We start from the raw sequence: 27961 nt of genomic DNA on the forward strand, positions 1-27961 counted from the left end.
ACTATGAACACATGCCAGTCTCTTTTCCTCAACAGTGATAAGTCTAATTTCCCCAAGTTGAGTTATTACAGTCTAGCTTTTTTCTCTTAACTTCACTGCAAGCACCCCAAGTACCAGCTGGACCTCAGAGGGCTGTATTGATATAGAATCCAGAAGTTGCCACCTCATAGACCTAGAAACCCAATCTGGTTCCATAACTGCTAAAGTAGTAGTGGGGTAGCTTCGAAGTATAGGAAGTCTTATCATACCCCAGTTCCTTGGACAATCAGACAGTTCACTGTACATTCCTCCCACTGTTTGTGATTATAAGGTGATTATCTATTTATGTTAATATGGGGAAATAGTACTTCTCTTGGCAAATAAGAATAAAAAATACAAATTTAAATTCTGGCATGCATTTCTTCTGGTAAGACATCCTACTATACGTGTAAAGGAAAGATTTATAAATATATGTAGATAGATATGCAAATATATGTGCTTGTTTTTGCAAAGAAAGTTACAAGGAGGATGTACAAGAAACACTATACAGTGGTACTGCTGGGAGGTGGGAATGATGAGGTTGGAGTACTTCTACTTTTCATTTTTAGATTTTGTTTGCACTGTTTTACTTTTTAATGTTATTATATTGTTTATATCAACATAATTAAAAATGCAGTGTTCCGTTTGCTTTCTCATTTTAACTAAAAATAGGAGGACAAGAAAGAAATAATAGAACTTTCCTTAGAGAAATTTCTAGGCATTTGCTCTTAATTCCTGGCAGGGTTGATTCTGAGCTTCCTGCTTGCACATCAGCTTGCTCAGAGCTCTAAGGAAGTTAGATTTGATTTTATGTCAAAACCAATCATAGAAAACCTTGTATTTAAATGGTACTTTCAGTTTATGAAAATCTGTCTAAAGATACAACATACACACATACATCTCTAAACAATAGCACAGCTTTCATTTTTCCCTCATTTTTCAGTTAAGGCAATGGATCTAGAGAATTTAACACTGTATTATAGACAGGCTTTGAACATCCATTCATCATTATGATGAAGAGGGATATGAATATATCAGGTAATGAGAATAATAATTTAACAAATACACTATTGATATCAATGGGGCCATATATAATCCTGGAGGATTTGCAGAGATTCAAAACATTTGGAGAGCTATCTCTATGGGGAATCACATTGAGAGTCTGACACACTTTTTTAATGTGCTAAATTGAATTAAATCTCCATCTATAAGTGGCAGTAGTAAGTCATTCCAGCAATGTCGATTGTATAAGTTGGCCAGACATAGTAAAACAAAAAATCATTTGACTATGAAGTGTATGTGTGCATGAATGACCTCCGTTCTTTTATAAATCAGCCACAATGATTCCAAAGTCCATGTCAGGCATGAAATGTTTCCAGTTTTAGGCTTCAGGTTGATATGTCTCTAGGAGTATTATAAGCCAATCTGAAATGCTTCCATTTAAGGATGACTAGCTGAGTATATCTCTTTCTTTACTCTAACACATACTGATGTGGGATTCTGGTGAAGTAGAGTCTTCTCCTTTGATGCATAAATCAGGAAACTGCAAGAAATTTGCATTGCCAGTAACTTTCCAACCTAAGTCAGAACTTTCATATCATTAAATTGATCCACTGATACTTGTTTTGATTAAAGCACCAGCTAACTCATAACAGCATCTGTACTCAGTGATATAACTCAAACAAGCATAATGAATGCCTATCTTTTAATTTTTTATGAAAAGACTTCATAATATATAATTAAGATGTTTTTTCCATGTTCTACTGATGAACCATCTGCAGGTATGACATTTAGCATCTGTATTTAAAAGTAGCCACCTGTTACAGTCTGGTAATCCTGACTATGAATCATTTCAGATAAATGGAATGCGGTACCATTTGGATTCAAGGCTCCTCATGCATCCATCATCTTCTTGACATTTATTATTTTATTGCAGGCTATCTTTCAGAGTTTTTTAAGTTGTATCCATTGAAAAGTCTAACTGCATTTGTTTTTAAGCAAGGGAATTCTTGGTAAATGTAAAGCAAGAGCAAAGAGTTTTTAGAGGTCCCAAATTTACCCATTTTTTCCTGTCCCTCCCTTAGCAAAGTCAGATTATACCTACCTCCAAGTACTCCTCACTTTTCAACTCTTGTTTTTGTCACCGCTTCTAAGACTACCTGTCAGATTTTCCCCTCACTCTCAAGTGTAAATAACTATGAACTCAAGCTGATTTACATCAGAGCAGTAAAAAGACCAGAGCTCTGTAAGAAAGGAAAAAAAATCACTAATGTTAGAGCATTCTGAGAATGAACTGTAATCATAGTTGTGAGATAGCTGAGGTCTCTTCAGGGGTGTAAATATCATTCTCAGTATTAAAAACTACAAGGTATAGGCAGTCAGCTATTCTACTTCCACCTACATAGAATCTCACCTCTAAAGTGACAAGGTCAGAGGAGAGTCTTGCAGAGTTCTACCACTCCACACATGCTGTAAGAATAAAGGACCATAGAAGATAACCATAATAATAAATGTCTAATCTACAAAGAAACTAGTACAATGCATGATACACAGTAGCATCTAAAACACTGTAAGTAAAGTTCAGATTAAAATCTAAAGCAAATTAACATATGAGTTGCATATTACACAGTAGAGATAAAGCAACACCTGTTTGTGGGCTAGACTCCTCCGTAATGGCCTTCCCTGATAAGTACAGCAATAGCAACTCTCACTATCATCTGAATTTCAACAAGGTGTTCTGGCCACATTTTCCTTTATGGAACATATGAACACTTCTGCTGTTATTTAAATGTTTTGTGTGCTGGTTTCTTGCAACTAGACTGGAAGTCCTTGGAATGTAGGGACCTTGTGAGACATATGTGTTCATACACATGCATAGATCAATCTTATTTTAGAGTAAGTTTCTAAAGTCATTATATAAGGAAACAATAACAGAGAGATAAAACAAATCCTGAAAGGATGGCTTGGATTGAGTACCAATTAAAGGAGCCAGTTTATGGTTAGGGGTCATGATTTATGTGAAAATTGCAAAATGATATTCAGCAAGGTGAGATACTCACACTATAAATAGAACAACTTGGAAAGAATAGATTCATGTCTTTATCTTCTCCCCTGCACTCTAAGGCAAATTTTCATTGAGTACAAAGATGTGTGAATTTACCCCTCCTGTTTAAATGACCTTCTCCCTGATTGTTCTGTATAATTTAAATGACAATGTGATGCCAACCCACTATATTTATACATATGTACATATATACCTTTATCTCATTTTTCTAATATTTGTAATAATTTTAAGTTGATTTCAATGCCTCCATAATGTATTGCCTCAGATTCTCCAGTCCACACAGAGCCTTTTCCTCAAGATTTACTTAAGATCTCAGAAGCCATCTTATATGTGGTCCAGAACACTTCTACTATTGCCATAGCTCTACTATGTCACCCCAATTCTGCCAAACAGCAAGAGTCATCATCTCAGTTTCCATATTAAGCCATTTCTGACAGGCCCATTACATCAGGTTCTCTGAAATCAGTCATGTCTGAATCCCAGTAGGGATACAATTCTAACACTGAATCCTTGTGACAGAAGGTAGAGATCATTGACTATTAAGTTGGCTGCTAGGAAAGTGTCTATTCTTACCTGTTGTAGGAGCATATAAAGAAAGAAAATAATTCATCTTGAGGGCAGAGAAAGCACAGTAGGACTCTGATCAAAAATGCTAAAGGGACACCTGAGTGGCTCAGTTGGTTAAGCGGCTGCCTTCAGCTCAGGGCATGATCCCAGGTCCTGGGATTGAGTCCCACATTGGGCTTCTTGCTCAGTGGGGAGCCTTACTTCTCCCCCTGCTTGTGCTCTCTCGCTCTGACAAATTAATAAATAAAATCTTTTAAAAAGTGCTAAAATACTGAAGCTTTAGGGATCCAACATTTCTTCAGCAAGGTCTACTTATGAATCCCCTTCAGTTTTTCACTGGATCCAGTCATATGTTCAGTAAAGACAATGACCTGATCTGTTGTACATTTGAAAGGTATATTGGGGTGCCTGGGTGGCTCAGCCAGTTAAACAACCAACTCTTGATTTCTGGCTCAGGTCATGATCTCAGGATTTAAGACCAAGTCCTCCCTGGGCTATGCACTTGGCAGGGAATGTGCTTGAGATTCTCCCTCACCTCCCCCCACCCACCCCGCCTGCCACAGTGCCCATGCACTCTTTCCCTCTAAAATAAATAATCTTTAAAAAAAAAAAAAAGGGAGAAAAGAAAGGTATGTGAAAGATCTATCAGACTTAAACTATTACTAGGCACAGGGACCAGGAATATATATTTTTGAAAAAAGCCTCTAAACCCTTAGGATATACACTCCTGATTAATACTAAATGGAGTAGATGCTAAATTTCATTCAGAAAACAAAGTCCTAAGGAATTAGAACTCATGATTAGATGACTATTAAAAAAAAACTTCACCCTTGCTTTATCCATAGTATGGGTTTTGGCCAAAGAGGCAAAGAGCTCTGGAGTTCAGGCGCTCTGAAACCACAGAAAACATAATATGAAAAACAAACTTCTTGGGGCACCTGGGTGGCTCAGTGTGTTGAGTCTCTGCCTTTGGCTCAGGTCATGATCTCAGGGTCCTGAGATGGAGCCCCACATCCGGCTCTCTGCTCAGCAGGGAGCCTGCTCTGTCTGCCTCTTTGCCTACTTGTGATCTCTCTCTCTGTGTCAAATAAATAAATAAAATCTTTTAAAAAGCGGGGGGGCACCGGGGTGGCTCAGTGGTTAAGCCTCTGCCTTTGGTTCAGGTCATGATCTAAGGGTCCTGATATCTAGCCCAACATCAGGCTCTCTGCTCAGCAGGGAGCCTGCTTCCCCTCCTCTCCCTCTGCCTGCCTCTCTGCCTACTTATGCTCTCTGTCTGTCAAATAAATAAATAAAATCATTAAACAAACAAACAAAACAAAACAAAAAAACCTTCCTCTGTATTGCATGGATCAAGCACTAGCCTGGAAGGAGAAAATCTGCTGCACAACTTCTCATGTCAGTGGCCAATTTATACTACCTACCTGGACCTCATTTGCAAAACAAGGTATCCAAGCCCTATGATCACTCTGATGGTTAATTTTGTGTGTCATTGTAACCTGAGCCACAGGGTGCCCCGATATTTGGCTAAATAATATGTCTATGTGTGTCTATAAGGGTATTTCTGGGTAAGATTAACATTCAAATTGGCAGAGTAAGCAAAACAGATTGCCCTCCCCAAAGTAACTGGGCTTCATCCAATCCACTGAAGGCTCAAAGAATGAAAAGACTCAATAAGAGAAATTCCTCTCTCTGCCAGACTGTCTTTGAACTAGGATGCTGGTCTTCTACTGTCTTTGGACTGGAACTAGAAGTAATACCATTGGCTCTCCTATCAGCTCTCCAGGGTCCTCAGCTTGCCAACTGCAGATCTTGGCCTCCATAATTGTATAAGCACATGCGTATATATACACGCGCGCATGCATTCGTGAATACATGTATGCATACAGTTTCTGCTTTTCTGGGTAACACAGGCTAATATGGTCATTAAAATCCTTTCCATAATCCCACCCCCTTCTCCCAAAAAAAAAAAAAAAATCCTTTCCATCCCAAATATCCTGTTCTGCTTCTAAAGACAGTTCTGGTAGAGTCTGAATTTGGTGTCCCTTCCATGAGCTCCAAGACACCCTGAATTTTGGTATATCAGCATACCTTTCACAGCATATTATAACTGCTTATCAAAAGCCTGTCTCCTCCACTAAACATTAGGTATGTTAAGTCAGGAACCATGTTAATCATATTTCTTTTTGTATCTTTAGTATCTAGCACAAGCCAGGAAAACAGTAAACACAGATGGAGAATTTATTGAAAGAATAAATGTAACTGAAAGCTTAAAAAAGAACAATATATTTCTCCTTCTAACTAAACAGAATGTCAAACATTCCTTATTGAAAAACTTGTGCTTTCTCTTGTCACCTCATTTGCACCTGGCATTTCACCTTTCAAAGAGGCAGCCAAGGAACATAATTGTAGATTTTAGGTTTTAAGGGGACCAAATTCATGTCAAAGGATTTTACAGGTAAGGAAATTGGGAGGAAGTGGGTATTTACTAAAAGCCACTTTTGCAAAATGTATTATTTCAACTTGGCAGGACATTTTTGTTCTTTCTGTTATTACAACTGGTCCACGGGATCATTCTAGCTCCAATCCATGTATAGACACACACAGTTAACAGCAATTTTATAAATGTGTCTTCTAGGGCACTCAGTTTCCAAATCTCTGATATACATGTGAAATCCTATAGGAAAGTTGGACAAATAAATGTTGCTGTGCTACAAACTGATGCAGAGTATATCACTATACAGATATGGTACAGATATAGATATGGTTATAATATATTTGTGTATATATAATGTATATTATATGCACATACACACATATAGTAAAATAGTGGGCAAAGAGGAAATTGAGATGGTATCTAAAGAAGACCATTTAGTATTTTTTAAATACCTTTCTGAAAATATATCATTACTATCATCTTCAATGTGAATCTACTGGAGATAAGAGGTACCAGGGGTAGTGTGTGGTATAAGATGAAAATTTTTCTGTACTAAAACCAAGTAAATCCCAGGCAAACTAGAACTAGTTGGTTATTGTCAGGTAAATTACTTCAAGGGAAGTAAATTACTTCTCTTGCCCAGAATTACATAAGGAGCTTGTATTGAGGAAGGGGCCAGAACTGGATAAGCCACTACAAACATAACTATAAAAAAGGGTGAGGCACATAACACAAGCTAAGGTTTATGACCCAAGCAAAAGCAGTCTGAGCATCAGAAAACCAAAAAGAGAGAGCAGTGGGAGTGCTTAGGAATGTTGGGCTCATTTTGTTTCTTAATTACACAAATGATATATGAATGAATTTTCATTGTGTTGAAGGGTATAAAGCATGATATTAAACTACCATTTCACTCCTCCTTTGTCTACAGCTAACCAATGTTTACAGTTTGAGGCATACCCTTCCTGATGATTCTTTATGTATTACATATATGCTATGTATGAATACAATCATTTTTATATAAATATCTTTATACTACATATTTTGCTTTGTAACTTGATGCTTCCACTTTAAAACTCACTTTAAAAAAAAATGCCACTGTGTGGCATTTTATGAAACATTTCACAGATCTATGGTCATTTATTTAGCTATTGACCTATTCATGGTCACTTAGTTTGCTAACAATTTTCAAATAATAAGCAATGATTCAAGAGGTATCTTTACACATATATCTTTATGCACAGAATGAATCATTACTATAGGTTATGTTTATTAACAATAATTATGATAATTAACATGTATTTAGTGCTCATTATGTGTCAAGCTCTATGTTAAGCATTTTGTGTCTCATTTAATCTTTACAATAACCATAAGAATAAGGTAGTCCATTTTAAAGATAAAAAGACTGCAATTCAGACAGGATAAGTAGTGTGAGCAAGGCCAATCTAGTAAAAAGAGATGGGGTCAGGGGATATAAGCGCAGGCAGTAGTTTTTCAGAACAGGGCCAGAAGTGCAATTGCTGGATACTGTTTATATATATAAATCATTCAGCAACTGAAATCCTAGATGCTCTAAGTTTGATTTTTGATTATTTTTCCATTTTAACTAAACAAGATGTTGGTCAGTCTTCATTTAAAAGCTTGTTTATAGTTTGCATCACTTCATTTGCACCTGACATTTTCTGTTTGGACAAACCATCCAGGGAACACAGAATTCAATTTTTTACTTGACTTTGTAATGCCAAATTGCATTTCTTTGATCACCATCATCATAAATTTACATCATTTATGGTTTTGTATTGCAAAATTTGTTTTTATCCTTTGTTCAATTTCTGTTTTTTTTTTACATTTTTAAAAATTTCTATAAATCCTTTTTAAAGATTTATTTATTTGCGAGAGAGAGAGGCAAGTAGAAGGGGCAGAGGGAGAGACAGAGAGAATCACAAGCAGATCACAAGCAGACTTCCCACTGAGCACAGAGTCTGACCTGGGGCTGGTTCTCATGACCCTTCTGAGATCAGGACATGAGCCAAAACCAAGTTAGTTGCTTAACCAACTGCACCACTGAGGCACCCCAGATTTCTATAAATTCTTTATATATTCTGCATATTGGCTCTTTGTTATTTATCTTTCAAATATTTTATAGAATTGATTTAGTTTTACTTAGTGTTGGCATAGAAATAAGTTTGCTGCTATTAGCTCCAACTATTAACAGTCTTTCTGCATTTGGCTACTTCACTGGAAGTAAATGAAATCAAAGCTCCTGTGATGGCAGCAGATTCAAAGATTCCTGTCCTGGATTTCTTTCTGCACAGTAATTTTAAGGATGTAGCTGAAAACTCACTGAACAGGATGCAGCAAAATGTGTGTACTTGACATTAAATGATGATATTGTCAGAAGTTCCCAATAGGTCCATGTGCCCAGCATCACTGCTAAATGAAGCAGTTGTTACTTAGCCTACTAAAAACTTCTGTCATTATCATCATGCAGTGTTCAATTTTACATAGTTTTAAACCATAACTCCTTCTTCAGTTTGAAGAAAACAACATTCGATAAATAGGACATTTTTCCTACTTTTAAAAACCTGTGCTCATTCCTTAATGTAGCTGAATGCTAAGGCAGGTTAACAGAATTAAAACAGGTGAGGGCTTCCTTTTTCTAGGAAATTTAGGAATCATCAACTAAAGTAGAATATATGCAAGGTGTATATGCTTATATCCCTTTGGGGATATCAAGTTATACTTCCAAATTCTCAATGCTAGTAAAACATGTGATTTCTAGAACATGCAAATACAGGGGTTACAGAATATTAAAATCTCCACAAATCACCTTGCTATATCTTAAATATTGTATTTAGTGGATCTTATTATATAAAACTTGCAGATATTTGGAAATATATTGATGGCAACTTCCTGAAATGAGAGCTTATAGATTCACTCTGTTTGGAGAGTATAAAATGGCACTCTGAAACAACAGTATAAGGGCTAAAGCATTAAAAGAAATGGTAGGTAACACTATGAAATTGATTGGCGCTTGTGAATAAGGAGCCATAATAAAGAGAAAAAAAATTCTCCTTCATCCCATAAAGATATAACCTCTATGAAACTTGCTTTTCCACTACTAACAAGTAAATAACTGATTTCTGACTGGGAAGAATGGAAGTACATTGTGTATGTGTGTGTATGTATGTGAAGTTGTATGTTATTTAAAGGTAGATTTTGATGCATTAAAGATGCATAATGTAAACCATAGAGTCACCATTAATTAAAATACATAGCAAATAAACTAATAGTGATGTTTAAAATGTAATCTTAAAAAAATACACAATTACTCCAAAAGATATCAGGAAAAGGAGGATAAAAGAACAATGGTCAGATGACATCAACAAAAAACAAAAAAGCATTATGGTGATTTAAAAACAATTAAAATATTTGATCTTTAAAAATCAACAACGTTGGGGTGCCTGGGTGGCTCAGTGGATTAAAGCGTCTGTCTTTGCCTCAGGTCATGATCCAAGGGTTCTGGGATCAAGCCCCATGTCAGGCTCTCTGCTCAGTGGGAAGCATGCTCCCCCCCATTCCCCACTTGCCTCTCTGCCCACTTGTGGTCTCTGTCTGTCAAATAAATAAATAAAATCTTTTAAAAAATAAGAAAATAAAAAATAAATAAAAGAAAATAAAAATCAACAACATTGATAACTGCCTTAAATATAAATGCTCCAAATTATAAGAGATTCTAACAATGAATAAGAAAGTAAAATAGAACTTTAGTTTGTCTATAAAAAAGTCATTGTAAATATGAAGATAAAAATAAGTTCAAGGTACAAGAATGAAAAAGAGAAATACATAGAGGTTATATTGATACCTTACAAAGTAGATTTCAGAAAATGAAATATTACCAAGGATAAAAGAATAATCTAGCAATGATAAGGGACAATTCAACAAGAAGACAACAATTCTCAGTGTGCAAGCACACAATTACAGAGCTTCAAATACATGCCACAAAAAGTAACAGAATTAAAAATACAGGGGTTTTGGGGTGGCTCAGTGGTTAAGCCTCTGCCTTTGGCTCAGGTCATGATCTAAGGGTCCTGCTATCTAGCCCGACATCAGGCTCTCTGCTCAGCAGGGAGCCTGCTTTCCCCTCTCTCCCTCTGCCTGCCTCTCTGCCTACTTGTGAACTCTGTCTGTCAAATAAATAAATAAAACGTTTTTTAAAAATAATTAAAAATAGAGATAGACAAGTCTCCAGTTATATTTGGGTTTTCAACTCTACTTCCTTAGTAAGTTATAAAAGAAATAAAATAAGTAAAGATATACAAAAGTGAAGCAAACCTATCAGTTATTTGACCTAATTGACATTTATAGAACACTTCACCCAGCCAAGAGAATTATCATTTTCTTATTATTTTCAATAAATTTATAAAGATTGAAATCATAGACAGTGTATCTCTGATAACACAGAAATCATACATAGTGTGTTTTCTCAGCAGACTATGCTAAACTCAACCAACAAAAGGATATTTTAGAAATTTCCCAAATATTTGGAAATTAAATAACATGCTTTTTCATGATCTGTTGGCAATTATCAAAACAATTATCAAAAACAATTATCAAAACAATTGTCAAAAAAGAAATTAGAGAATATTTTGAATTGAATTAAAAAATATTTGAATTGAATTAAAAATATGTAAGCTGTAAGTGCTTACAGGGAAGTATGTGGTTTTAAAGGTTAATATTAAAAAAGGAAAGATCTAAAATCCATTATCTAAGCTTCTATCATAAAACATAGAGAAAGGGGCAAATTTAACTTGAAGAAAGTGAAAGAGAAAAAAAAAATAAGAATGGAATTCAAGGAGACAGAAAGCAAATAGCAATAAAATTCAATGAAGCCAAAACTTGTTCACTCGAATAAACAATACAGTTGATAAATGTTAGCTAGATTGATCATAAGTAAACAAAAAAAATTAACAAACTAATAATGTTGGGAATAAAAGAGGGAATATCACATCAGATCCCATTCTTAACTTTGGCTCTTCTGGTTTTTTTTTTTTTTTTTTTTTTTTTTGGACAAGAAAATTATTTGTTGTGGCTTGCAGTGCTATTCTGTGTATTTTAAGATGTTTAGCAGTATCTCTGGTCTCTACTTACTAAATGCCAGTAGCAACCCAAGTCCTGACCATCACAAATGTTTCCAAACATTGCCAAATGTCTCCTGGAAGGCAAAGTCAATTCCAGCTGAAAATCACTGCTATAAATGTAAATGGATAAAAGGGAAATATTTTCAACAACATTTTGATAATAAATTTAGATAAAATGGAAAAAAAGTCCTGAAAAAAACCCAGGAACAATCAAAAGTGAATTTTCAAGAGGAAAAAGAAACTCAATATAGCCTTATATGAAGCCTTAAAAAAACTGCATTTTAAAAATCCTCTCCATAGGTATGAAAGTATGACATTTTAGTAAGCCAATATTCCCATAAATATTTTAAAATTCCAAAGGTGCCTGAAGAGTATTGAAACTGAAGAAAAAAGGAAGTTTTAAGGAGAGGGTCAAAGCTTGGAACAAGTGATAAGCATGGAATAAGTTTCCCTTTTCTACAACTTTATCCCAAGGAACGAGATAATCCCAAAGGCTTCAGTGTCAGACAGCTAGATATCTCACAGAAATACCAGCTCTGCCTGAAATAACCAGAGGAAGTAGACTTGCTGCAGAAGTGTGGATAGGAAACACCAGAAATGAGAAAGCAAGAGAATGGTTACTCCCATTTCTGTATTTATACCCAGCCCAAATTTCTAGTTCATCTCAAGAATCACAATTATAGAAGGCAAAACAAAACTCTTTGGAAATAAGTCTTAAAGAATTGAGATTTTAGCTGTCATGCCCCAGAGGCATGAGATTTTTAAATTTGTGTCTAATCAAATTAACTGCCTGCTAAAGCAACCATCAACACTTTCAGAACAATAGAGCAGAACCCAGAGTGTATATAAACAATCACATCACATCAAAGGTTAAAGTGCCAAAATATAGAAATGTGAACATATATTTGCCACAAGACCCAGAAACTTCACTTCTAGGTGTCTATTCAAGAGGAAAAAAAATATCTTTCCACATAATGTCTTAATACCCAAATGTACATGTTACCTTCATTCATAAAAGTTATAACCTCCAAACAGCTTAAATGCCCATCAGCAGGTGAAGGCTAGCAAACTGTGGTATACCTATGAAATAAATTAACACTTAGTAATAAAAAGGAAGGAACTGCTAATAAAGTATGGATGGATCTCAAAAACATAATGAGGGAACAAAACTAGACACAAGAGTACACACTGTATAGTTCTATTTCTATTTAACCCCAAAGAAAGTAAAACTAGTCTATGTGATAAAAAAGAAAACAAAAGTTGCCCAAGGTATTTATGGATGGCTAGAGTCATTTGACCTCAAAGGGGTATGAGAGATTTTTTTTGTAAGTCAGATATGTGCTATAACTTGATTATGGTGGTGCATAGTTGTGTACATTTGTCAAAACTCAAGTGGATGCACCATATAATGTATAATGGTTTTGATTAAATTATAAAATGAGGTGAGGGATTTGTAGCAAAGTGGCCAAATACATATGAGAAAACCCTCTTATTACAATTTCCTCTTAGATATTCAAGATGAATTTTAACTAATTAAAATTCTGGTAGGCATGCACAACATAAAAACAAAAACCAGAAACAATTTAGCCAATTTTTAGCCCGGTATTTGCAAAACTCATTTAATTAGGACTTTTCTTTTTTTCAGTGTGTCACTCATAACATCATTGAGAACTAGACATATGAGGAATTCCTCTCTCTGGGAAGAACTTTGTAACCAGATAGAGTTCTATAATTTTAGGAAATATTTATGAATAATATACTATAGTTTCTTTCTGAAACATGGTTACAAAATAAATATTGGGATATTCAGACTTTAATATATAATGAAAGACACTAAAAGGTTAATGAGAAATATAAACATTTAGTTCAAAAATACATTATTAGAAATAATAGTACTTAAATCATTCTTGTTATATGACATTTGATCATTAAACATTGATGGATAGATGTAAAGAAGAAAGAATTCAAATTTCTCTCTTTTTACCTAACAGAACAAATGCAGATCTTTTTATTCACATAGGGTGTGTGCAAATACAAGACGGATATATATTTTTCTTAATTTATTATTTATTTGACAGACAGAGATCACAAGTAGGCAGAGAGGCAGGCAGAGAGAGAAGAAGGGAAGCAGGCTCCCTGCCGAGCAGAAAGCCCGATGCGGGGCTCGATCCCAGGACTCGGGATCATGACCTGAGCTGAAGGCAGAGGCTTTAATCCACTGAGCCACCCAGGCGCCCCCAAGATGGATATTTTTGACTGAGAACAATTTCGAAAAGCCTATCTTTAACCAATGCATCTTTAATTCATCTCTCTTTCATAGATTGCTATTTTTTTTTCTTTCTTTTTTTTTTTTAATTTTTTTATTTTTTATAAACATATATTTTTATCCCCAGGGGTACAGGTCTGTGAATCACCAGGTTTACACACTTCACAGCACTCACCAAATCACATGCCCTCCCCAATGTCCATAATCCCAACCCCTTCTCCCAAACCCCCTCCCCCCGGCAACCCTCAGTTTGCTATTTTTTATATTTCCCTAATAATCTTGTATTTGAGTGGTTAATTTTAGCTTTGATTCACACATACCTGGAAACTGTGGAATTCAACTTTCTTTCTCTTGCTGCCTAACCTGGAGAGACAGGTGAGAAACTTTTCGTGACTAACTATTGTGAGAATATTAGCAGTGAACATGTGGTTATCAATATGAACATATGTCAGCAAGAATTCTAATGAATTAGTTTAAAGGGTAGATCAGAGAAGTGAGTTTACAAGTTTACATAGCTGCCAAGCCTATTGTGATACAATGCCATTAATAGATTTCTGGATACTTTGAATACTTCCTTAATATGTTATATTGTTTGCTTAAATGAACATATTTTATCATTTTTGCTCAGTTACACCTGCAAATGCATTTTAAAGTATGCCCTAGAACTAAGTGACTACCTGTGAATGAAGAGTAAAAGTGATGTGTACGTTCAGCAACAAAGACTGCTGCAACAACTAAGAATTAGATTTCTGATGCCTTTTTCAAGCTGCATGTTGTGGGCAAGTTGAATTCTTTTAAAATAATGATACTTATATCTTTTATCTTAAAAGTAATGCAGATTCATTGAGTAACATACTATGGAAAATAAAAATAATATTTAAATTAAAAAATTACCCACAAAGTTATCACCTGAATAGAATCACTGTTAATGTTATTTTACTTTCTAGTTTACTAACTTTAACCATTAGACCACAAAAACATTGATATGGGTTAAAGAACCTTGCACTCCACTTTTTGTCTTGGCTCCACATTTTGGGCTTTTGCCCATGTTGCTATATAGCCAGGTAGATATGTGATTTTTAATGGCTGCATAATTACAGAATAATAATATAATTTAATTATAATTATAATGTAGAAATTATATTACTACATTGAATAATTATATCATAATTAATAGAACAATTCCTCTATAGCTGAGCAGGTACATCTTTCTGTTTGGTTTTTCTATTTTGGGAGATAATACAACCTAAAATACCATTCTACTTGGTGCCAGGGGAATAAAACTATGGCAGTGATGTGTATTCAAGGCACTATACTCACAAAAGCTTTATACCAGTCATTTAATTTAACCCTCAAGCAAGATAGGGTATAGATAGCATTAATATTACTATCAACATTTAGGAGAATGACAAAATCATTTTTAGCCGTTTTACAGCTGATAAACAGAAATTACTGAGGCTTGGAAATACTAAGCAAATTGCCCAAGATAACTTACCTAGCAAGAAGTTGATTCAAGATTGTAATGCCCATTGTCCAAGTCCAGGGCTTGAACTCCTCACAACCAAAACACACTGTTTGAGGAAAGTAGGGACTTTATGTGCCTATATTGATGTTGTCAGTTCTGTGAGGGAAATGAGCTGCATAAGCTCAGCAGTTAAGGAACATTTCAGGTAGAGCAAGCTGAGGGGCTGATAGGAGTGGCCCTGAGGCTTAGTGCTGGAGTTTAAAAAAATCAGAGGGTAGGGGACTGGAGTGATTCTTTCTCACATCATAGTAACTTGTATCTTCCACTTTGGTAACGTTTCTTTCTGCATATCTTTTGTCCTGTATTTGCCCTTTATTATTCTTCCACCTGAAAGACTTCTACAAATTCCATGTTAGATTTGGATAAAATATCTTCTCATTCATGAGATCTGTACTAACAATTCCAGCCCATCAAGTACATTCCCCCAGAACCACTCCTTAAATGTTCTCAGCACCATTTATTCCTACTTCTCGGTAGAGCCTAGCTGATCCTGCCTTAAAATGCTTCTTGACTCTTCATTATTTATGCTCCTCTTTACTGGTCTTGATTTAAACTCTTTGAAGTACTTCTCTCTATCTTGCACATCATAAGCATCAATAATTCTTGAATAAAATTGAGGAGGACACATTTGTATCCCAGAGCACACCTTGCCAGTGCTAAATATGCAGCTGTCATTCAATTAATAGTTCTTGATTGATTAATCTCATGTATATTTTTACCTTGTGTCTCTGCTTTAATTAGATATATATTTCTTTTTGGTATTTCCAAACTCTGTAACTATTTTTGGTTTTGTAATTCCACATCATCATTTGTGAATTCTAACCCTCATTTCCTGAATGCCCTTTCTGATGTTCTCTGTCAAAATCTTCTCTTTTTATCAATCTTATACCAAATCAGTTTCCCACTGAAGCTCAACAGGATTAAGCTTATAAAACCCCACCCATTACATTTGAGATAAAACCCTTTAATTGTTGTATAACTGCCTGTGACAATGCATTTTTTACACACTTATTTGCAGAATTTCTAATCCAAAATATTTGATATGCTATTACATCAACTTCTGACCCCAAATCACCTTAATCCCTCCTCTGACATGTTTTTGCTCATGGCTTCTTATCTACTCACCTCTTCTATTAAATGTCTGTTTCCTTGGTCAATTCAACTATAAAGGCATTTCTTTTCTTTAAAGGCTAACATTTTGCTTCCCCCCTCACCTAAAAAGTCTTTCATATAGCTGCTATTTATTTAAATAAATAGTTTCTCGAGAACAGTGACCTTATTTATCCAGTTTATGTCACTCCCAAGAACTTCTTTTAAAGGTATTTGATTCATAATTGTTAAATAAATCAGAAAATGGCTCATACCATTTTTGCCATTCTCTCTGCCTTCTCTATTATATTAGAAGTTCTACACTGATGTAGATTTCATGGCTTCTTTTTCTATGCCTATGCTGTGTCTCAATCTTTAAGAAAATAAGTGTATTAACTAATGAATGAAAGTTCGTACCCTATGAAGATTTGTCCATAAATATTCATAGCAGCTTTGTTTCTAATAGACAAAACATGGAAACTGTCAAAGGCCTCTCAGCAGTTTAATGTATAAACAAGTATGGTACATTAATACATGCACAAATGTGTAAACACACAAATTTGGAACATTAAACTCATCAATAAAATAAATGTATTACACTTACACTTAGTGGCATAAATGAGTCTCAAAATAATTATACTAAGTTAAAGCAGTCAAATGAAGAAGAGTACATACTATAAAATTCCATTTATAGAAAACGCAAATTCATCTAAAGGAGTGGAATGGTTGAGTCCTATGGTAGGTATACATTTAACATTTTAAGAATGTTCCACACTCTTGGTCTGCTTGTATTATATTCTTTTGCAATTGGTTACTTACTTTCTTTTGTTAGGCCTCATTATTGTTGATTAAATGTTGGACATTTTCTTTTAAAAACTTTAAGCAAAATGCTACATGAGTTTATTCTCTATCAAGAATTAAATGTTAGGGCGCCTGGGTGGCTCAGTGGGTTAAGCCGCTGCCTTCGGCTCAGGTCATGATCTCAGGGTCCTGGGATCGAGTCCCGCATCGGGCTCTCTGCTCGGCAGGGAGCCTGCTTCCTTCTCTCTCTCTCTCTGTCTGACTCTCAGTGTACTTGTAATTTCTCTCTGTCAAATAAATAAATAAAATCTTTAAAAAAAAAAAAAAGAATTAAATGTTACTTCTGGCAGGCAAATATTCTAGGGAAAATCACCTCTACTTTTCAAGAGTTAAGATTTTACAGCGATGTGCTCATTCTTGCTTGGGTTGTTTATTTTGTTTTTCTATAAGTCCTGGAAGACAGCATATTTCAGTCTAACAAAAAGCTTGAGGGGTTTACGAGGGTCTCTCCTTAATTACAATTTAGCTTCTTAGTTCTGGGATTACTGAAAGTTAATTCAACACTTCAGCTTTTCAACTACCACTTTTGCTTTCATAATTGCGGGTTACCCAGAACAAAAAGAGCCCAAATTCTAAGATTAACTCATTTCACTTTCTCTATTCTTTGAGATCTTTATCTTATACATTCCTACTACCTTAGCAATTCTCCAGTGACTTTAAACATTTTCTTCTTCTTACTAAACTTTTTTTTAAAAAAAAAAGATTTTATTTATTTGACAGAGAGATCACAAGTAGGCACAGCAGCAGGCAGAGAGAGAGGGGGAAGCAGGCTCCCTGCTGAGCAAAAAGCCCAATGTGAGGCTCCATCCCAGGACCTTGAGACCATGATTCAAGCCGAAGGCAGAGGCTTAACCCACTGAGCCACCCAAGCACCCCTCTTATTAAGCTTTTTGATTGTTCTGGACATGAAAGTTTTTCTTGTTCCTGAAGTGAGATTTGATTAAATTTTTAGCTCTTTTGAATTTATTTATTTATTTATTAAAAAAAAAAATTTAGAAGGCTTGAGACTTCTTTTTTTTTTTTTAATTTATTTATTTACAGAGAGAGAGAGAGATCACAAGTAGGCAGAGAGGCAGGCAGAGAGGCAGGCAGAGAGAGAGGAGGAAGCAGGCTCTCCGCTGAGCAGAGAGCCGGATGTGGGGCTCGATCCCAGGACCCTGGGACCATGACCTGAGCTGAAGGCAGAGGCTTTAACCCACTGAGCCACCCAGGCTTCCCTCTTTTGAATTTAGAATATAAGAATATCTAGATTAATTGGCAAAAATGTATAGCCATCCATATTTACTCTTCTAATTCTGTTACCATTTTCTTCCACCTGTTTTCACATCTACAATGTCCTTTTGTCCCTTTATTTTCTTTCTTTTACCTCTTCCATTCCTCTTCTCTCTACTCTCTCTGCTTACCCATTCTTCCCCTATGCAGAACCTTTCTTTTCCTTTTTTGAATACCTTAATAAAATCTATACTTAGGAGAGGATATGATAAGCTCATTTTCATTGATCCCCAAATATAAATTACAGTTTCCTCTTGTCATGGAATAGTCAATGAAATTGACCTAGTTTTAAACTGTCTTGTACATGAATTTACTATGAGATAGGGGTTATAGGCATACCTTTTGTTATCTTAGAAAACTTGAAGTGATTTTCAGGATCCTTTCTTCAGTAAGATTACTTCATGGTAGGCAAAATGAAACACAGTGAAGCAAAATGTAACAACATATATGCATTTATGTATGGTAGTCTCCCTATATAATAAAATTATTTTTCCATGAGTTGCCTAGTGTGAAATTCTTCTTACTTTCCTTTGGCTTATTCTTAACAAAGACATTTAATATCCAAAATTACTGGAGAACACCAGCAGGAAAAAAAGTAATAGAAGAAGTAGAGGTATATCATTTGTTTGTGGTGCTAAACAGTTAATGTACTCCAATTCTGTGTTCTTGACATTCTCTTGCTTCTGGGAGATGGAGAAATAATAAATACTGGCAAAAGAAATTCAAAATAACCTATTTGTGGACATGAACACTAGGGGAGATGCCTTCCACTTTTTCTTTTTTAATATACAAAGACTGAATAAATTGGGAGAATATTGGATTGATGTGTAAATTCTAGGACGGCCATAGGAAGAAGGGTGGATTGTATTTGATCTTAAAAAAAATAGGAGTGGCACCTGGTGGCTCAGTCAGTTAAGCATCTGCCTTCAGTTCAGTCATGATCTCAGGGTCCTGGGATCAAGCCCTGCATCAGGCCCCCTGCTTGGCAGAGAGTCTGCTTCTCCCTCCCCCTCTACCCCTCCCTCCTGCCCATTCTCTCTCTCTCAAATAAAAAAATAAAAAATAAAATAAAATAAAGAAAAGAAATTCTTTTAAAAAATTAGTAAGAATTGATAGATAGAAATGGGAGGAGATGATGTAAACCAAATTCCATGAATAGGTATTAGTATGAGAAAAGATTTTGAAGCTAGGGAATTCTGAGTATTGAAAGGGACTTGTGAGAAGTCTGGCATGACTGAAGAAGAGTAACATAAAGAATATGACAGGCAAGAAACACTGCTGGGCTTATACGAAGTAAATCATGGCTGACAAAAAAAGTGATTTTTCCTATATGTGCACAATATGGAGCCACTGAAAATTTCTGACCAACAAATAGGGTAGTGATTAGATCCTTACACACAGGCAGTTTAGATTCTAAAAGCATGGTTACCGAGTAAGAAGTCCTCAACTTTTCTTTATTCCAAACCACATAAAATTTGGAGTTCCCTTTTAGAGAATGATTTTTTAAAAGACTTTTTATTTACTTATTTGAGAGAAAGAGAGAGAGCACAGGATGGTGGGGGGGGGGATGGCAGAGGGAGAGGGAGAAACAGACTCACTGCTGAGCAGAGAGCCTGATACAGGACTTGATCCCAGGACCCTGGGATCATGACTTGAGCTGAAGGCAGATGCTTAACCCACTCAGCCACCCAGGTACCCTAGAGAATGATTTTTGTTGCACGAATCCTACTGCCCAACTTTAAAACATAATGCCATGAACCCCTAAAAATGCATATCACTTTTCATTTTATGTGAGGGCTTTCTAAAACAGATGGCCTATAGCCTTCATAAAACTCTCTGTGAAAATTATGGTCCAAAAAAGCTTAAGGATAAATAGCCCCAGAGCATGCCTACTGAAAAAAATTACATAGTAGACTTTGAAATAATTTATCAATGAGGGCACCAGATATAAGACACAGAGACCTTTTTAGATAGTTTGTATTTTAGTTGGGCCTATTAGAAAACATGTGCTGAGTTGAAATTGAGAGTGGAGAGGTTTATTGGAGATTAATGTCTGTGAAAGATAACAGAAGGGAGAAAGGAGGGTTGGGCAGGCGTAATACTGATCTGACAAAGTCTTATCCAACTCAACTGGTGGCCTCCAGAAAAGAGATTGCCCATTAGAAGAATTTCAATGTAGACAGAAAGATCCAAAACACACTATCTTGCTCTGTAACTCACTGTCTGGGAGCTGCCCCAGAAGTACATGGCCATAACCCAGAAGCTGGGGTGGATCCTAAATACACTCATGGCTACAAGCTGTCAGCTAACTACACTTGCAGTTGAATAATAAATTGGTTTTTGAAAGAAGAGCCAAGTGTACACTTCCAGGGCTGCTACAGTTGACCCAGTGTGTGTGCCATCGTGTTTTTTATTGAGGAACTTAAGATAATATTCATCTGACTCATTCAATTGTAATTAAGGTATAGCCCACAGGAGTAAAGTAACTTTTCAGCATGTGGGAAGAAGCCCTTCTTGCTCATCTGAATATAAAAATTGACTTAATGTGGACTTAGTTCTGAGAAATAATATGAATGATGCAACTCAGACCAAAGCTTCAATTTATGAGCAGCTATGGATGGATATATTTGGAATTGAGATGCATCTTAGAACCAAGGGAAAATACCAGGCAATATACTCTGAACATACCTCAGTATTGAACCATATCAGATAACTAATGTCATGTTTCAGTAGAGTCCAATTACTTTTAGACCCATTATTACTGCTACTCTTCATGTTTCATCAGGAATACATTTTTTCCCTTCAAGCTTATTTTCAATTTTGTCACTGTATTCTTCAGTTCACTTTATTGAGCACCAACCAGGTATGAACATTGACTGTTTATAATCAAGGGAAGGATTAAATGTCCACATAAGGAGCAAAAATACTACTTAGAGGGGAAAGATTTTGTGTGAACCCTGAGTCCTATTACTGACCTAAGTGAGCCTGTATTTAAAACAGGAAGAAACATATGGAGATAAGTTTAAAAAGACAGCAGAGAGCTTGCTTCCTCCTATCTCTCTGCCTGCCTTTCCACCTACTTGTGATCTCTGTCTGTCAAATAAATAAATAAAATCTTTAAAAAAAAAAAGAATATCATAACGTCTGGTGGAATTCAGGTGAGGGAATTTGGCGAGGGTTGAGATTCTCGTAAGGATGTTTTTTATTCACGCTGGTTACTTAGTTCTCTGAAGGGAAACTGATCACACTGGCTCTCCCAACTGGTGACAAGTTTAGGTCAGTTCAAATATTTATTATCTCTATTCTTTGAGAATGAAAATAATAAGAAAAATAAATTTTAACCATATTGAAATTATTGGGAGGCTGTTTTTTGGTATCTCACCACTGAATATGTATCTAACATAAGATAGAATAGGAATAAAATAATCACTCATGTGCTTTCCTTTCATTCTCTCATAGTGTCAGTCACACATTTTAGATGTTTCATGGAAGTAATATTAACAAGGCAGATGAATTTAACTTCTCCCCATACTTTAGGAGGATACTACTTATACAACAATACCTATGCCTGATCTTCTGCTATCTCTTTGAGGTGAATCTGCCAATCTTAAAAGCTGTAGATACTGAGCACAATACATATGATACTTTATAGAAAAAGTTGCATTCCAGAAAATTTGGTTTCAGATGGATGATTTAATATCCTGGATTATCTGGTCAGTCCCAGTGAAAGCCTTTTGATACAGAATAAAAATGAATGGCTCTTCCTTTCATTATCAAAAGTGTCAAGTCTAAATAATAGATTATAATATCACTTCAGTTACAGAAACAATCACACATTTTCTTTGTCTGTAGTTGTAGAACTATTTGCTTTTTTTTTTTTTAACAGGGGATGTATATTCCATGATACATATAAAAATCATCATATTAGATCTCAGAGGTCAGAAACTATATCTTGCTCATTTTGTTGTTGTTGATAACCACAAGACTTCATACCTGGTTGGTGCTCAATAAAGTGAACTGAAGAATACAGTGACAAAATTGAAAATAAGCTTGAAGGGAAAAAATGTATTCCTGATGAAACATGAAGAGTAGCAGTAATAATGGGTCTAAAAGTAATTGGACTCTACTGAAACATGACATTAGTTATCTGATATGGTTCAATACTGAGGTATGTTCAGAGTATATTGCCTGGTATTTTCCCTTGGTTCTAAGATGCATCTCAATTCCAAATATATCCACCTTAAAACTAAGGTTTTTTTCTCCCACAAATGGTTAGATAAGCATCCAGTCCCTCTATTTACAATATATATTAATCATCACAATTAATGTTGTTAATATGTTTGTTCACTTACTGTGTAAGCTCTTTTTGATAGTGTTGGACTTAATTGTTTACTGAAGTATCAGGAAATATTATAACGTTTACTACTAGGACTTATTATTAGTAGTTTCAGACTTTGAAGTATAACATACTTTTAACTGCATATAGGAAGTAGAGTGCCTTTCCTTGCCAGACTTCCTGGCACAATATTTAAATAAATTTTAGAACATAAAGAATTTTAACCACTAAACAAACAAAAGGAATTGGCCTTATAAAAAGGAAATTAATATGAAGATGTTCATGAAGATATCTAAAACAATAACTAATTCACTTGTAGACAAATAAAGCCAAAATAATATTCTAATACCTGTGTTTAACCACTAGATATAAGGGAAAAAAGAGAAGATTAAAAATGCAATCAATCATCATTGACTTGTTCCAAATTAAATTGTTTAACATATCAGAATCACTCTGTAGGCAATCCAGGCTGTTACAAGAGGGCACCAGATACATCTACTTATATGGATGTGAGCTACAGTGTCTCCCTTCTTCAAAGGAAAGACCAAGGAAGTTTTTGAGACCTCTCTGGATCAATGTGGTTTCTACGGATTGCTTTGCCTGCCTCTTCGTAGAGGTGCCATGACCCTGAAGTTTTAGGACGTGGAACAGAGACATATCCATTTGTTAAACACAGTTCCTCAGATATGTTTTCACTATTTTTATAAATGAGTCCATGTGTTAGTTTGGGTCTCCCAAAAGGTAAGATGTCAAGACATATTTAAAAGTTCAGGAGACTTATTGGGAGAAACATTTCTGACAGTAATGAGAGAAGGAGCAGGAGCAGTCAGGCAGAGCGTTTGGATGGCAACGCAGTCTGACCCTGGAAAAGAGAAGGCAAGAAGGAGGACCATAGATGGAGAAAAAATCTTGGCCAGATTTATTGAGAGCCCCCAGAATAAAGGTTTTCATCAGGGAAGACCTTCTCTGGGCAGGGATCGCCCATCTCTAGTCTTCTTACTGTGTGCAGTCATTGGTTGGGAGCAGTTAAAGATAGGGTACCTTTATCAAAAATGTTCTGTTGGATCTTGAAATTTTGGCAGGTGCTGTCTGTCACCAACAATTCTCCTCACAGCAGATTCTCTCTTGATGGAAGATCTGAATGATCCATAGCCATGGCTGACACAAATAAGTCTCAAACTTCAAAATTATTTCAACTCTAGCTCTTGTGTTTTTTTTTTTTTAATTCTAAGAAAATCCTGATCCAAATATCATTGACTCCCTCCTTATCCACACACTCTCTTAGAAACAAAAGGAAATGAACTGAAAGAAGACCTGTTTCCAGATTCAAAAGTAGTCTCAAGCTATTAAAAACTGAGAAATATTATTTGTGTTTTGTGAATGTCCTTAGTGACTATAAATTCTTCACTGTGAATTTGTAAAACCTAAGCTTCCATCTTACCATCCCTCTTCCTTAATCTCAATTGTTTATGCAAATGTTGTGACCCTAGTTTTGCTGTCTCTATATTCTTCTGATATCGTCCCACAGCATCTGAGAATTAGAACAGTGAACAATTCATGGGACAAAACTGAACTTTGACTGACCTTCCTCAATCTGTTCTACAAAATCTTCAGTCTTTTTACTTCTCAAATACTCATCTGAGAGCGGTTCTCACATTACAACATTTGAATACATTTGGCTTTTGCCATTGCTTTTCTTTCTTTCTTTTTTTCCCCATTGGTTTTCACTGATTTTTTCTCCTTCCACAATCCAGTGTTGTGCTAATTCTCTTTCTATGTCTATGTCTGTGTCTTAGCTCATTTCTTTTTGTCTTCAATTCCAAAATACTCCCCATTGCCCTTGTTGCAATGCTAGTGGATAAAATGTTCCTTCTTGAAAACTGCCCGAGATTTTATTATTTAACAATTTAGTCCCCAAAGTGTAAAGATTATATTTCTACATTATGAAGTTCCCCCAAATTGTTTAGATCATCAACTGAAGTCTGGATTTGATTTGAGAAGATTTAATAGCACACACTGAGGGGACTTTTTTCCCCTTGTTGTTATAAAACCAACTTGTTATTTCTCAGCACTACCAGTCCATAATATGTTTTGTTTACTTCCTGCTATGTAGCATTTATGTTTTTTCTTCTTTCTGGGATAGTTTTTTAATTGAAGTACAATTAACATGCAAAAGAATGAAACTAGACCACTTTCTTACACCATACACAAAAATAAACTCTAAATGGATTAAAGACCTAAATGAGAGACATGAAATCATAAAACTCATAAAAGAAAACATAGACAGTAATCTCTTGGACATTATCCCTAGCAACATATTTATGGATATGTCTCATGCAAGAGAAACAAATGCAAATATAATCTATTGGGACTATGCCAAAGTAAAAAGCTTTTGCACAGCAAAGAAAACTATCAACAAAACGAAAAGGCAACCTACTGAATGAGAGAAGATTTTTGCAAGTGATATATCTAGAAGGGGTAAATATCAAAAATATATAAAGAACTTGTACAACTCAACATAAAAGAGTGATCAATCTGATTAAAAAATAAGCAGAGGACCTAAACAGACATTTTTTTCTGAAGAAGACATAAAGATGGCCAACAGACACATGCAAATGTGCTCAACATTACTGATCAGCAAAATGCAAATCAAAACCACAATGTTAGAATGGCTAGAATCAAAAAGATAAGAAGTAACATGTTTTGGCAAGGATGTAGAGAATAGGGAACCCTTACTCACTTTTGGTGGGAATGTAAATGTAAAAACACAACCATCGTGGAAAACAGTATGGTGGTTCCTCAGAAAATTAAAAATGGAAACACAATACAATCCAGTAATACCATTACTGGGTATTTACCCAAAGAAAATGAAAACATTAATTCAAAATGATATATGCACCTGTATGTTTACTGCAGCAATATTTACAAGATATGGAACATATTTGCCAAGATATGGAAAGATATGGAAGATATCAACCTTCGGAGTCTTTTGCGACAACTCACTCCTCAAGCTCACTTAAAGCCAATGGAACTGAGAAATCACCTGCTGATATCACAGCTAGGTGATTAATGGAGAAAGCGTTCTGCTGTTTTTTAGGGGTTTTTTTCCTTCTTTTTTTTAGAAGTGCCTTAGTTTTGTTTTGTTTTGTTTTTTTATAAATTTTTGGTTTTTATAAATTTAGTTTTATGTGAGAGTAATCAAGTACAAAATATATAATGGCATAATTGAGAGATGATAGAATAAAGTAAAGAATCTTCTTTATATAATAAATATGTATGTTCCTGTTGTCTAATATTCTGTTGAAGGAGAATGTCTAAAACCCACAGCATTCTAATATACTTGTTTGTGATATATAAGCATGTGAGTAGGAAAATTAGATTTGGTTATTTTAGATTGTTTTAACCACTGACTCAGACAGCAGCTTGGAGGTAGAACCCCTGGGTTTTTGCATTAGCTTCATTAATAGCATCCTGAGCTTGCATATTTTATTATAGAACAGAGCTTGGACCAGTTACAGAATTCCATTTACCAAGTGGAACACAAAGTACCAGGGGCAGGACTCCAGAAATTGGGAAGTGCCCAGGAAGATTAATTCAGGGATGCAGGTGTTGCTGGGGGTATTAGACAGGTCGTGGGATGAAGAAATTAGAAAACAGACCAAAATGAAATAGAAACCTAGTTATAGAAGCTAGAAGCAGATGGAGAGAGACTCAGGCTTAACAACTGGCTCAAGAAATGCCAATAAAAGAGTCTTGAATTTTAACAAGAGCATTGTTTTGGGCATGTTGTAAATGGAGCAAAGGAGATTATACTGGAAAAAAAAAAAAAAAGAAAAAGAAAAAAGAAAAGAAAAAAAGGAACCCACTTAGGACTTCAAAGTTCTAGGTTACATAATAACTAGCCTATATTGACAATTTACCTGTAAGGAGCTATGCAAAGAACTTTACATAAGAGATGTAAGAGTTTTCTGACTGTAACATCTGTCACCCCACTGATTGCCAGGGTTGATATGGCTGACCTGTCTGGCTAGGCAAATGCTCCCTTCTCTTTCACCATTGATTTTCAACTTTTAATGATTGTGGGCCCTGCTCCTAGGTTCCTAGGAAAGCTATAATTTAACATTTACCTAGGTAAAAATGACTTAACAAAACCTCAAAGTATGAGCTCCATTTCTTCCCTGAACACATATTATACATCTGTTTCATTAAAGAAAATGACCAAAAAGGAGCATTCTGAACACAAAAGATAAGAAAATATGAAACATCCCTGGTTCCCATAAGATTAAAATCATAAAGCCCTGAATACACTAGAAATTTAATGTAAGGTCTACAACTTTCTGGAATACTGCCTAATAATTTATAACTTTCAATGTAAAACATGTATATAATCCTACCCCAAATGTTCCCTTATGGAGCCCTCTCTTCTTTGTGAAGACTGTATATTCTGGGTAGCTATCCTAACTTGGGCTTGAATAAAACTGTCTTCCTTTTTAAAGAAGTTCTAAAATGTTTCTTCAGTTTGTGTAGACACCATTCCATGTTCTTCCCTGCCAAAGCTGAGCATTCAAGCAGAAAGAGGCATTCCCACTGGAGGAAGACCATTCTTCCTTCAGGGTATGAGAGGACTTGCACTCCACTGCTAGAACCAAACACTCAAGGTCCATTTGTTAAAAACAGAGGGTAGTGAAGTTTATAAAATATATATATTTTTAAATTTAAAAAGAACTATATAGGGCACCTGGGTGGCTCAGTTGGTTAAATGTCTGCTTTTGGCTCAGGTCATGATCCCAGAGTCCCCGGATTAAGTCTTGAGCATAGGGGTTCCTGTTCAGTGAAGAGACTGTTTCTTCCTCTATCCCTCCCCACTGTTCCAAATCTCTCTCTCTCATTCTCTCTCTCTCTCAAATAAGTAAATAAAATCTTGAAAAAAAGAACTTTACATACTTATGGAGACAATGCTCTAGCACGTGGTAACAAAATGGTCTCTAATGCTGGAGTATCTGGGATTATTTTTTATTTATTTAATTATCTTTGAGATATAAATAAAGAATTGAGATATTGATTCCTCAAAAAATTGAGAAATAAAATAAAAATATTTTATTTATTTTTGAGAGAGAGAAAGAACATGAACAGGGGAAGGGGGCAGGAGGAGAGGGTGAAGCAGACTCCCCGCTGAGCAGGGAGCCCAACACAGAGGTCCAATCCCAGGACCTCAAGATCACCACCTAAGCTAAAGGCAGACAACCAACTGAGTCACCCAGGTGCCCCAAGGAATATGTGGGTTTAAATCCTCATTCACATTTCTTGGCTGTAGGTCTTGACCTTGTTAATCAACCATTTATTGGGTTGTTGCACAGATAATATGTGTAAGGCATCTAGAATTAGGTG

The sequence above is a fragment of the Mustela lutreola genome, chromosome 9, assembly GCF_030435805.1.
Source record: "Mustela lutreola isolate mMusLut2 chromosome 9, mMusLut2.pri, whole genome shotgun sequence".
NCBI lineage: Eukaryota > Metazoa > Chordata > Mammalia > Carnivora > Mustelidae > Mustela > Mustela lutreola.